Genomic DNA, 12,028 nt, shown 5'->3' with positions numbered 1-12,028 from the left:
ATTCCTCAGATTCTGCATGCCTGCAAGTAGTGCTAGAGCAGTAGAATAGCGCCACTCGGAAGGAGGATTTCAAAAGAGTTACCTGCTCTTAGGAGTCTAAGAATCGGTCGAGAGTTGTCTTTGCACACAGATATTTTTATATTGCTCAACATACGGTAGGGTGGAAACCAAATCACTGCCAGAAATGTTCCCCGTTCCGAAAGCCAAACACAAGAAAGAAAAATGTGAAAAGTATGTCTTAATGCTTGAGAGGTAGATATGTAAACAAAACCATATTACAACTAAATCTCTTTATTACATATTCCATAGGAAATAACTGGAAGTGGACATAAATACTCCGCGAGCGCCAAAAAGTTAGAAACAAGTTTTAAAAATGTGAGCAATCTAAATACTCCTCTGAAAAATCTGTGTGCAACAACAACACAAGAGGCTTGCAATTGAGTTCACGACTTTCAGCATGAGACATCAATAAATAACCTACTCTCCAAGACTAGTGTAGAATTCGAATGAAGAACAGCTGCCAGTATGAGCAGTGTAGAAGTAGATATCGTCAATTCATCGAAGCAAATTAAATCACTTCTAGTCCAGATTATACATCGATTACGTTACTTTCAAACCATGCTGATTTACTAACTCCATACTTAGCAGTCATATACAACTGCTCACTTGAAGAAAGATGTGTACCAGAAGAACGAAAGTTGTACCGGTTACACCAGTATCCGAGAAAGCAAATAGGAGTAATTCGCTCAGTTATAGACCCACACCACTGTCGACAATTTTCAGTAGGGTTTTGAAACATACACTGCATTCGAACATTATGAATTACTTCGAAGAAAACGATGTGTTGACACTTAGTGAACAAGGATTCTGAAAATACTGTTGCTGAGAAACAGAACACACGAAGTAATGCGTGCTATCGATAGGGATACCAAGCTGATTCCATAGTTTTAGTTGCCAGAAGGCTTATGACAACGTTCCTTACAAGAGGCTTCAAATTTTGAGCCTATGGAGTATCGTCTCCGTGATACGACTGGATTCGTGATGTACCTGTCAGACGGATCACAGTTTGTAGTAACTGTCGGACAGTCGTCGAGTAAACTAGAAGTGATATCTGGCGTCCCCCCAGCAAATGTAGAACCGCAGCCGTTCCTGATCTACACAAACGACTTTGGAGGTAATCTGAACAGCCCGTTTAGATTGTTTCAGTTGATCTGCAGAAAACCAAAACCAACAGAAAAATTATTTAGACAAGATATCTGTGTGATGTGAAAAATGGCAAATTGACTCTAAATAATGGAAAGTGTGAGGTCATCCACGTGAATATGAAAAGGAATACGTTGAATTTCGGTTACACGATAAACCACACAAATCTAAAGGCTATTAATTCAACTGAATACTCAGGGATTGGGGATTAGGAATATGGAAAGCTTAAATTGGAATTATCACATAGAATACTCTGAGGAGAAGGTGAAAAGTTGACTGCCCTTTATTTGTAGACACTGCGAACATTGCTGCATTACACTTGTCCGCCTTCATCTCTAGTATTACTGCTTTTGCCGTGACCATCGTAATAAAGTAAGGGAAATCATAGCTGACATGGGAAGACCTTAAGTGATCGTTTTCACGCGCTATTCGACAGTGGAACAGTAGAGAAATAGTTTGAAGGTGGATCGATGGAACCTTGTATTTAAATATGAATTGCAGAGCAATCATGCAGCTCTAGACGTAGAGAAATTACCTTTCTGAATCTTAGATCCCTCTGGATAAGGAAACTTCTTTCAACAACTGTTCAATGCAATACATACGCCTGAAATAAACCTGTTCCGAAGTATTTATGACGACGTGTAGTCCCTAGTGTCCACGGTTAGTTGAGTAGATCCAAAAGAGGGCGTTGTTTCCCGCAGAAATTTACGATAGTCGATAATTCTCTTAACCTTTCGGTAACATACACTGTTGACTCATTGGTTAGTTACTTCGCAATATTCCGGCAACAGGGAGGCGGAGCATTAGCACTGAAGCGATTCCGACTGAGGTATCATGTACAGCAAATGAATCAATAAATAAATAAAATTTAAAAGGAATGATGTTTCGACGGAACGGTTGCTCTAGTCAGCATAAAAGGAATTTCCATTAGCAAATTATTAATTTTGTCTTCGTGAAAAGTAGAAGGTAAGACTAATAAGCGCTGAACGAAACTGATAGCTGGACAGACTTACCTCCTCGGCGTACAGCGTAACACAGCGACCGCAACTGTTTTGACTTGCGGACACGAAAGCGTGTATTTATAAGACAGCCGAGTCTCCTTATCTGGTGCTAGGGTCAAACTTGTGGTGTGGCTGCAGCATCATTCAGCATGCTGCCTCATGCCACTGTGCGTTATTAAGCTCTCACTTGATGATAAGCAGGCTCTCCCAGTACAGGAAATGGCCAATGCCTATGAACACTTCAGTTTATCGTTGTTTGCGATTTGCAGTTTATTCGTTATAAAAAATAAGGCTCTCTTCGAATAGTAATTTTGCTGGTAGGTACCGCTGGATTGCTTTGAAGTTACAAAATATGTTCTTAGTAAAATAAACAAAATTAATTATTTTTGTAATCTTCTTTGTTAACGTAAAAGGCTCTTATACGCAAATTTTTTCCTTAATATCGATTTCCAAACAATGAAAATTGTAGGAAAATAAGCGACTATTCTTTCAGCCCCAAGGACCCTGCGCTACTCAGATCGTAACAACTGCAAAACATCATGGGTTCAATCTCACATGCGTTTTGTTATTGCCCTACAGTCGCTCAGGGCACATATATGCTACTCTTAATAGCTCTTGTACTGTGCATTTTATTGAATGACATCGAGAAAAGATGTAAAATGGGAATAAAAAATTCACACACTATGACGTAAGCCAGTATTAATTTTAGCAGAAATAAACAAATACTAACTTAACGTCTCTAAATAGTTAGATAATTTATATTTTCTTAGTTAATGTCTTATGCACTATGTCCATTCTCGGAAGACGACAGTCTAAATGCAACTGATGTTGCAATAGACACTTCTGTTGTAAGACGATAAACAAATTTTTGTTGTGGTTCATAAGAGCATCGTGAAAAATTTAGTTTTTTCATGCCGCCTTCTTAACTGTACAGATCACGTATTCGATATTTATTCTATAGGGGAAAGGTGCGTTGGACATTTTTAGAGGTTTAATCACATATCGGTACCGTTGTGGATGTGCCACTTGCTTGTGTTCCAATTAGTGAATCTGTTACGTACATTGTAGAGAGAAGATACCAAAGTACTTCGTATTAAGTTTCCTCCCGTTTCATTTTCGGTTGAAGCGCGGGAAGATTGCCTCTGTGCACGACATAATCTTGTAGAGAGCCATATGTCGTGGGCTGTAATATAATCTTAGATTCCTCAGTCAATAGTGGTTTTTGATACTCTGAAAGTGTCCTTTCTCGTTATAAGTAACGCTTATATTCCTCTGCCAGTTCAGGTTTTTCATCATTTCAGTGACGCTCTCTCTCGGCTAAAACAAAATTGAGGCCATTTGCGTTGCCCTCGTTTGTATATTTTCAATATACCCTGTTACCCCTGTACGAAATGGGTCCCATATACTACAGCATTATTATTAGATGGGTTGCACGAAAGTGTTGTAAGCAGTTCACGTTGCATATTCGTTGCATTTTCCCAGTACCCTATCAATGAACTGAAGTCTGCCCCCTTCCTTAGCTACGACTGGGTTGATGTGGTCATTGCTTTTCGTATCTCCACTAACTGCTACACTCAAGAAGTTTTCATGGGTTGACCGACACCAGCGATGAGTCATTGAGGAGGAGGAGGAGATTAGTGTTTAACGTCCCGTCGACAACGAGGTCATTAGAGACGGGGCGCAAGCTCGGGTGAGGGAAGGATAGGGAAGGAAATCGGCCGTGCCCTTTCAAAGGAACCATCCCGGCATTTGCCTGAAGCGATTTAGGGAAATCACGGAAAACCTAAATCAGGATGGCCGGACGCGGGATTGAACCGTCGTCCTCCCGAATGCGAGTCCAGTGTGCTAACCACTGCGCCACCTCGCTCGGTAAATGAGTCATTGATATCGCCGTCACAGTATAGTAAATTTTTCCGTTTTGGCAAGGGCTCAATGTTAAAATTTCTGTATCCTTAGAGCAAATCGGATCACTTTCAAACTTCGTCAAGAACTGACTGAGTACCTGTGCAGCTTTTTTCAGACAGTACTCCATTACAGATAACTGTATCACACGCAAAAACTGTCTGCGGCTATTATTACTTTTGTTTGCCAGGTCATTACGATACAACGTGAAAAGCAGCTATCACGACTGAAGTTACATCTACATTTGCCGAAGACCATCCATCCATCCATCCAACCATCTAACCATCCAAGCCATCATTCCGTGTGCACCCTGCCAAGATATCGACAATCCAGGCAACAATTTTGTTTGATACCCATGATATAACCGTATTTTCGCTTATAAGCGTTGGTTTGGTATTGATTCAAATAAATTTCGAAAGTGAAGAAATACAGTGCTTATCGAAATACCATGATTAGTGGCTTTCGAGGTGTCACGTTCGAAAAGGGAGAGGTGGGTTTCACGTGACACACATTTTCGTAATCATGCTGATTGACATGGAGTTCATTTATGACGAGATAAATTAGGTTTGAGATCAGAATATGTTACAAGATTCTACAACAGATGGATATCAATAATAAGGGCCGAAGATCACGTTATATTTGCATGTTTCCGAGAATAATACTTCCCCTTCATGTTGTTGAGTAAATATGTCAGTTGTTGTTTCCTTTATTATTGCTTGGACTCAGAATTTCGTGCTAAGGGGTATTTCACTTCTGATTTTGTCTGAGTTTCAGCATCATTAATCTGTCTCTTATGCCACTGTGACGTTTCACTATGCGCCGATAATGACGAAGGAAGCCCAAGATAGCTGCTAATTGAATTACACTAGCATTGAACACGTTGTCAGTTCAAAGTATCTGCCACAAAAATTAGAATATTATCAAATACACGGACAATTCAGGGATATGCCTCACATATTGTGTAATGAATTGTTTCTTTTCTTTCTGAATACTGGCTGACTCTTTGCTCTTCCAGGCTGCTCATTTAAGGAGTGACCAAGATAGTAGCGAAAGGAGCTATTTTCAACTGACATAAGACAGAACCAATAAATATTTGTCTCCCCAAATGGCGGGTCGTGGGTCGAGTTTGGATAGGTCAGTCGGAAGAGCACACTCTCGAAAAAGGCAAAGGCTGCGTCTGTGGGTCCCTGCGTAAGACTCAGTTTTAATCTGATCGAATGTTTCAGTGCTTTTGTGTGTTTATTATCTTCTGTTATATTTCAGATTTTTCCAGGTTATTCTCCTCAACATTTCCCTTCTATACATTGCCGCGTTTTGCATTCAACTTTCAGGAAGTTTAGCCTTATTTCTGTAATAAAACACTCCTGGAAATGGAAAAAAGAACACATTGACACCGGTGTGTCAGACCAACCATACTTGCTCCGGACACTGCGAGAGGGCTGTACAAGCAATGATCACACGCACGGCACAGCGGACACACCAGGAACCGCGGTGTTGGCCGTCGAATGGCGCTAGCTGCGCAGCATTTGTGCACCGCCGCCGTCAGTGTCAGCCAGTTTGCCGTGGCATACGGAGCTCCATCGCAGTCTTTAACACTGACTTTAACACGGACTTTGAGCGAGGGCGTATAGTGGGCATGCGGGAGGCCGTGTGGACGTACCGCCCAATTGCTCAACACGTGGGGCGTGAGGTCTCCACAGTACATCGATGTTGTCGCCAGTGGTCGGCGGAAGGTGCACGTGCCCGACGACCTGGGACCGGACCGCAGCGACGCACGGATGCACGCCAAGACCGTAGGATCCTACGCAGTGCCGTAGGGGACCGCACCGCCACTTCCCAGCAAATTAGGGACACTGTTGCTCCTGGGGTATCGGCGAGGACCATTCGCAACCGTCTCCATGAAGCTGGGCTACGGTCCCGCACACCGTTAGGCCGTCTTCCGCTCACGCCCCAACATCGTGCAGCCCGCCTCCAGTGGTGTCGCGACAGGCGTGAATGGAGGGACGAATGGAGACGTGTCGTCTTCAGCGATAGGAGTCGCTTCTGCCTTGGTGCCAATGATGGTCGTATGCGTGTTTGGCGCCGTGCAGGTGAGCGCCACAATCAGGACTGCATACGACCGAGGCACACAGGGCCAACACCCGGCATCATGCTGTGGGGAGCGATCTCCTACACTGGCCGTACACCACTGGTGATCGTCGAGGGGACACTGAATAGTGCACGGTACATCCAAACCGTCATCGAACCCATCGTTCTACCATTCCTAGACCGGCAAGGGAACTTTTGTTCCAACAGGACAATGCACGTCCGCATGTATCCCGTGCCACCCAACGTGCTCTAGAAGGTGTAAGTCAACTACCCTGGCCAGCAAGATCTCCGGATCTGTCCCCCATTGAGCATGTTTGGGACTGGATGAAGCGTCGTCTCACGCGGTCTGCACGTCCGGCACGAACGCTGGTCCAACTGAGGCGCCAGGTGGAAATGGCATGGCAAGCCGTTCCACAGGACTACATCCAGCATCTCTACGATCGTCTCCATGGGAGAATAGCAGCCTGCATTGCTGCGAAAGGTGGATATACACTGCACTAGTGCCGACATTGTGCATGCTCTGTTGCCTGTGTCTATGGGCCTGAGGTTCTGTCAGTGTGATCATGTGATGTATCTGACCCCAGGAATGTGTCAATAAAGTTTCCCCTTCCTGGGACAATGAATTCACGGTGTTCTTATTTCAATTTCCAGGAGTGTATGATACCAGTTGTTCAGCATTTGTAAGATCACATAACGAATAAGGGTTAACCTGCAATAGGTGCGTCAGTTCTAAATGGCAGGTTACCGTACGAGAAGAATAGGACTCAACTATCAGCGAGGAAAGGGATATGTGGATAAAGAACAAGTTGTAACAATATGTTACCGACGAAAGCGCAACTAAAGCAGATCTCTAAACTCGGTTTTCCGAGCTTTCTCCCCCACAGTAGTTGCAGTTAATATTCGAGAAATCTATTCAAGAGCAGCCGCCAACGTGACTAATTCAGAAGTACGTTCTATCAGCGTCGCGAAGCAGCGTTAAGCGTATAGCAGCAAGGCTTCTGGTCCAGGTTCCTTTCAAAGTATGGTGAAACTCTTCGACTTTTAGGAGTTACATACGAGTGCTCCCTCGTCGAAAGATCCATACGTAAAGGTAACGACAATACACAAAGAAATAGAGTAACCTGCTGGGTTATATAATCACATTGGAGAAACTGATTTGTACTGGGATCCCAGAACACACACTGTGCTCCAAAATTACAAAACACCTCGGCAAATACGATCTATTGACATATAACCAGCACGTATTCAGAAAATATCGATCTTGTGAAAATGGTTCTTTATTGACAAATTGATGAGTGCTATCGACAGCGGATCGTAAGTTGATTCCATATTTTAGATATCCAGAAGGCTTTCGACACCGTTCCTCACAAGCTGTTTATAACCAAATTGCGTGCCAATAGAGGAGGGTCTGAATTGTGGGACTAGATTCGTGAATTTGTCTCTGAAAGTAGTAATTGAAATAAAGTAACCTAGTGAATCTGAAGAATATGAGTAGTTCCCCAAGGTAGTGCTCTAGGCTTTCTAACTTTCTAAAGCTGTATAAACGATTTACGAGACTACCTGACATTCTTGCAGATGATACCGTCGCTTACAGTCCAGTAAATTCATCAAAAGATCAAAACGAGTTGCAAAATTATACAACGATGTCTGCATAAATCGCAAAGTGGCAGCTGAGATTCTCCACATAGCCAATAAAAAAAAAAAAAATATCAGTTGGATGACAAACTTCACACAATTTTGAAGGTTATAGATTCAACTAGACACATTTTTATTACAATTACGAACAACTTAAACTGGAACCACCACATATAAACTGTGTGGGGAAGATGAACTAAAGACTGAGTTTGGTTGACAGAACCCTTAGACACAACAGATTGTCTAATGAGACTGTCTACAACACCATTTTCCATCCTCTTCTGGAATACTGCTGCGCAGCATTGGATACTTCCCATAAACACGAAAGCGCCAAAGAAACTGGTATAGGCATGCGTATTCAAATACAGAGGTATACAAACAGGCAGGATACGGCGCTGCGGACGGCAACGCCTTTATAAGACAACAAGTGTCTGGTGCAGTTATTAGATCGATTATTGCTGCTACAATGGCAGGTTATTAATATTTATGTGAGTTTGAACGTGATGTTATAGTCAGCGGACGAGCAGCGATCAAGTGGGGATTTTCCCGTACGACCATTTCACAAGTGTACAGCAACTATAAGTAATCCGGTAAAACATCAAATCTCCATCACCGCTGCGGCCGAAAAAAGATCCTGCAAGAACGTGGCCAACGACGACTGAAGATAATCGTCCAACGTGGCAGAAGTGCAACCCTTCCACAAACTGTTGCAGATTTCAATGCTGGGCCTTCAGCAAATGTCAGCGTGCGAACTATTCAACGAAACATCATCGATACAGACTTTCGGAGCCGAAGCCCACTAGTGTACCCTTGATGACTGAACGACATAGAACTTTACATCTCGCCTGGGGTCGTCAAGACCGATATTGGAGTCTTGATGACTGGAAGTACGTTGCCTCGTTGGACGAGTCTAGTCTCAAAATGCATCGAATGGATGGGCGAGTACGTGTATGGAGACAACCTCATGAATGTTTGAGGCGTGTGCACTGGGAGTGATATGGGACATCTAATAAGCCTAGATGCGACTGACAGGTGATATGTACGTAAGCATCACCTGCGTCCATCCATGTTCATTGTACATTCCGACTTACTTCGACATTTCCAGCAGGACAATGCAACACCCCAAACGTCCAGAACATTATTGATCATATCTGGGATGCCTTGCAATGTCCTGTTCAGATGATGATGATGATTGGTTTGTGTGGCGCTCAACTGCGCGGTTACCAGCACCCGTACAAATTCCCAACCTTTGCTCAGTCCAATCTCGCCACTTTCATGAATGATGAGGAAATAATGAGGACAACACAAACACCCAGTTCTGTTTAGGAGATATCTCCACCCCGTCGTATTCTTACGGGTTTATGGACAGTCCTGAAGGTTTCTCAGAGTCAGTTCCTTCCAGCACTACTTAAGACATTTGTCGAGTTCATGCCACGTCGTGTTGCGGCACTTCTGCGTGGTCACGGAGGCCCTACACGATATCATGCACGTGTACCAGTTTCTTTGGCTCTTCAACGTAGAACCGACGGAGGACATCGAAAAAGTTCAAAGACGCCCCCGTTTTGTATTATCGCGAAATGGGAAAGAGAGGATACGATAAGTCATCCGGGGTGGGAATCATTAAAACAAACGAAATTTCTATCACAAACGTTTTCGTCCGAATGTCAAAATAGTTTTTAACCAAACTTTTTATCTACGTAGGGATAAGTACAATTGCAACAAAATAAGAGTAATTAGAACTTGTATCGATAGACTGAAGTGCTATTTTTCCCGCATGCTATTCGAGAGTGGAACATTTGAGAAATAGTCTGGCAGAAAGTTCTTACAAACAATTTCAAAGACTTAAGCGTGAATTACAAGATAAAAACTAAACTACGTAGTAATTTGCTGAAGATTCATGCTACGAATGGACCCATTAACCTGAATGAATGGGGTCAAGTCATGGCGTAAGCTGCCCATATTGTCGCACACCAGAAGGCAACTCAAATTTTTAGTAAGAAACATTGTATCAACGTTATTATGTAATTGGTATTGAATTTGTCTCTTGACCCAGCATTCATCTGCTTAATCATTGGATTACAAAACTAGTGTGATTAAAAAGAACTATTCAGAAAAGTATTGTGCTTGTTAGTCATATGAGAAACACATATTTACTCCTGCGAACCCTTGAGTGTAATTTTGCTTTCCAGAGTCATGTTTTACGATGACCATTCTACTGAACATGGCATTAAATCATAATTTTAAAAAAGGAACACTTATATAATTGGTCTCTTGTGGCGAAAGGAGTGGGAAACATAAGACATCAATTACATCAACGTTTATTTCTTTAAATTATGACGTAATGTCATGCCCAGTAGAGCAGTCATCACAAAATATAGCTGACTCTGGAAAGCAAAAATACACCGGTAGCGCCAGAAGAGGGGCCCTTTAACCAAGGCCCAAACGCTAGTTTCAACAATGATAGTTTTTTACAGCAAGACGTGTTACTATACCCAGAAATTTATATGTTGATTGTCTCTGGCCATAGAAACCTATACACCTGAAATTAAGATTATTAATAGCTGAAGGGCATAAAGCTGATGTGATTCGGGATGTTTATTACTTAAAGGCCGAAAAACGAAAAATAGATTTGAGTATTGGAAGTGTGGAATTATGGATCGGTAGCCTAAACGTTGTTTTATGGATTGAAGAAAATCGAGAGAGGGAAAAAGCGTCGTTATGTTTGCAGTTTATGGAGGAAAAATTTTAAGTTTTATCTGATAATGTTGGTTTACTGGTTTAGAGCGAAATAGTTTTACAAAGACGATAAGAAAACAAAGTCAGTAATATGGTGGAAGGAGAACGTTAGCACTAAGTGATTGGAAGAATGTGGATGTACGTCATGACACATCATGGACCTATAGGAAACAGTAAATCGGACCCTGGATGGTCTAACGAATCCCCGCCCCTTCATTTAACCAAGTGTCTGGAAGTAGGGAATGTAAAACAATTAGAAACTGAAAACTGTGTTTACAGTGATCCAGATGGAGTTTAGAAATTTCAGGATATATGTTGTGTTTTGACCAGCAAATTACTAGTTGCGATGAAGAAATACGGAGGCTAAATAGTAATCCCGTGGTCTAGGGGTAGCGTCTTTGATTGATAATCAAAACGTCTTCGGTCCCGGGTTCGATACCCGCCACTACCTAAATTTTGATAAATAATCAGCATTGGCGGCCGAAGACTTCCGGCATAAGAAGTCAGCCTCATTCTGCTAACGGCCTTGTCAAAGATGGCGGAGGAGCGGATAGAGGTTCAGGGCACTCTCTTGTCCTAGGGGTGGGAAATTGCCCCTAAAGGCGGAAGAATCAGCAATGATCAACGACATGAGGATGCAGAAGGCAATGGAAACCACTGCATTAAAGACACGTAACGTGTATCCACAGGACATGTGGCCTGTAATTGAAGAAGTGTCATGATGATCTCTCCATTGGCAAAAGATTCCGGAATAGTTCCTCATTCGGATCTGCGGGAAGGGACTCCCAAGGGGGAGGTTACCATGAGAAAAAGATTGAATAATCTACGAAAGGACAACGTTCTACGAGTCGGGGCGTGGAATGTCAGAAGCTTGAACGTAGTAGGGAAACTAGACAATCTGAAAGGGGAAATGCAAAGGCTTAATCTAGATATAGTAGGGGTCAGTGAAGTGGAAGGAAGTCAAGGATTTCTGGTCAGATGAGTATCGGGTAATATCAACAGCAGCAGAAAATGGTGTAGGATTCGTTAGGAATAGGAAGGTAGGGCAGAGGGTGTGTTACTGTGAACAGTTCAGTGACCGGGTTGTTCTAATCAGAATCGACAGCAGACCAACACCGACAACGATAGTTCAGGTATACATGCCGACGTCGCAAGCTGAAGATGAACAGATAGAGAAAGTGTATGAGGATATTGAAAGGGTAATGCAGTATGTAAAGGGGGACGAAAATCTAATAGTAATGGGCGACTGGAATGCAGTTGTAGGGGAATGAGTAGAAGAAAAGGTTACAGAGGAATTATGGGCTTGGGGCTAGGAATGAAAGAGGAGAAAGACTAATTGAGTTCTGTAACAAGTTTCAGCTAGTAATAGCGAATACCCAGTTCAAGAATCACAAGAGGAGGAGGTATACCTGGAAAAGGCCGGGAGATACGGGAAGATTTCAATTAGATTACATCATGGTCAG

General features: G+C 42.7%; 1 protein-coding gene across 1 annotated transcript in view; it reads right to left on the bottom strand.

Annotated features, from left to right (window-relative positions):
• The window catches only part of LOC124777588 (glutathione S-transferase 1-1-like), a 32,634-nt gene extending 30,336 nt beyond the window's left edge, over positions 1 to 2,298 (bottom strand). The window contains exon 1 of the mRNA XM_047253043.1: positions 2,217 to 2,298. The gene's annotated coding sequence lies outside the window, so the exon portion shown is untranslated. The remainder of the gene's footprint in view (positions 1 to 2,216) is intronic.
• Between the last annotated feature and the right edge of the window lie 9,730 nt (positions 2,299 to 12,028).

The sequence above is a fragment of the Schistocerca piceifrons genome, chromosome 2 (assembly GCF_021461385.2).
Source record: "Schistocerca piceifrons isolate TAMUIC-IGC-003096 chromosome 2, iqSchPice1.1, whole genome shotgun sequence".
NCBI classification, from domain to species: domain Eukaryota; kingdom Metazoa; phylum Arthropoda; class Insecta; order Orthoptera; family Acrididae; genus Schistocerca; species Schistocerca piceifrons.
Note: the sequence above shows the minus strand (reverse complement) of the source record. Positions and strands in the feature narration are given on the sequence as shown.